Below are 2052 nucleotides of genomic sequence, written 5' to 3' on the forward strand. Positions count from 1 at the left end.
AAATAAAATTTAAGAAATTTCCGAACGAACGAAAAAGGTCGAAAAAAATTTAAGAAAGTAAGGTTAGGTAAGTGAGGTAAGGTTTGCGTGCACCGAATGTAACTGCAAAGTTGTACACTAGATGATTATTTCTTTTTGTTTTTTTTTTTTTTTGTGTCATATGAAGCGTTATTATAAAATGTATTTATGAAATATACTTCAAAACCTTTTCATAAAACAAATAACTTTTAATTTTAGTTCTCCAACTAAAATTATTACTACTACGTATACTTATTTATACATACATTAGGCTACAACTGTATACATATGCAGATGTTTCTTTACTTATTACCTATATATGTATGTCATCCAACAGAGGCTCAGAGCTGTTTGATTATTGCATACTTTTAGGCGTCGAATTTCATCAGTGGCTCTAGATTTGTGACTCACTATACATATATGCGTGTTCAATACGTGAGCCGCTAGAGATGAATAAATTGCACACATTACCAGCGGTAAGTAAATATCGATCAACTGTAGAATCTTAAATTTTAGAATATGTTTTCTAACACTCACATTGTACTATATGTGGCTGCCACATGATGTATAGTAGTCCTTAGAACAGATTAGATTATGCATAGCTACTAGCTGTTAATCATAAAGCACTGAGTAGCACGTTAGGTGTATTACGTATTACCAACCCTTATTATATATGTATAGTATGCAGAAATGGACTACCATGAACAAAAAAATAACCAATATGGTATGAGATGGTGCATTATCGCATTTCTTTGTTCAATGAATTCAAACATAGTAAAAGCGCAGACTTTACCTTTAGAACCTCACAAAACGACGCGTATCTTAAATACTAATGAATATTTTGACGGAAATTTTGTATAGATATCACTAACAGTACTACCAACTTACTTAATAAATAAATTATTATTATATATATATATATATTATTAAATATATAAAATTTTATTTTTCATAAAACGTGCTGTTTCTTATTTAAACTTACATTAAAGTTGTGGGTATGCCATTAAATTTTCTCATTTCATATTTCCAATTACACATGTTCGTAAAACTGTGCAGAAAGACAGTGAGAGAGATCGAGTGTGAACAGGTGAATAGTAACATCTGTCAATTAACAGCACACTGTCACTGCACATCAGGTGAACATAAGCCAACTGCATGCAAATATGCAGCAACAAATACTGTAAATAAAAAGTGAGTTCCTCTCATTTTCTTTGCGAATTCCAATTGCTTTTTCTTTAGCACTGCCAACGATGCTATGAGTACAATACGCAACAACACAGAGAAAATAACAGCTTACTGAACTATATTCTTTTTCTTATTTTTCATAGGGACAAATGGAAATGTAAGGAATGTGTACGGTATTTTATTGGAAAGGACAAATATGTGTACCAACATACATACATACATATATTATATCTAGCATGGAAGTATTGTACGAAAATAATGTGAACTGCTGCTTGGATGGCTGCGCTAAAACTTCGCCTAACATTAATGACGATTTATTTAATATRTGTGATCGATCAGTAACGTACGTGAGCAGGAGAATAGAAATGTGATAGTTCAAGTAAGTGAAGCRAGATTGATTTTAAGGKTTCGAGTAATATTAAATCATATTTGTAATATTTTTCCACAGATTTACCAGCGCACTACAATCATATTATATATGGAATACCTTTAAAAATGCAAGGAAGCTGTAAACCTATGTATGTCTGATTTCCACACGACCAAAAATGAAAGGCAAAATGCCTTTATACATATCTAAAACACTATATGGAGCCTGAGCACCCGTTTTAGTAGACCGCGCAGAATCTTAAGGTCGAGATGAAGCTGGCATTTTGGTGTGACAGGTCACCAACTAACTGGAAGCGCTTTGTGATCACCTGCTTCTAAATACGAAACAAGCTGACAATTGGGAGCGCATAAGAAATACATTTAARTATTGATCTGGTATTATGATCCATATGTAGATACATACTTATATGATATTACTTATAAGGCATAAAAACATATTAAATGGCTAATATATCTCATAAA

At 32.0% G+C, this 2052-nt stretch overlaps 1 long non-coding RNA gene across 1 annotated transcript; it reads left to right on the forward strand.

Annotated features, from left to right (window-relative positions):
* The first annotated feature begins 433 nt into the window (after positions 1 to 433).
* Positions 434 to 2052, forward strand: LOC108972124. Its single transcript, XR_001993611.1, has 4 exons — positions 434 to 494; positions 1075 to 1209; positions 1347 to 1582; positions 1652 to 2052. It is a non-coding gene; the product is annotated as an uncharacterized LOC108972124 (long non-coding RNA).

This window comes from Bactrocera latifrons, unplaced genomic scaffold, assembly GCF_001853355.1.
Source record: "Bactrocera latifrons isolate USDA-ARS-PBARC rearing strain unplaced genomic scaffold, ASM185335v1 scaffold_38, whole genome shotgun sequence".
Lineage (NCBI taxonomy): Eukaryota > Metazoa > Arthropoda > Insecta > Diptera > Tephritidae > Bactrocera > Bactrocera latifrons.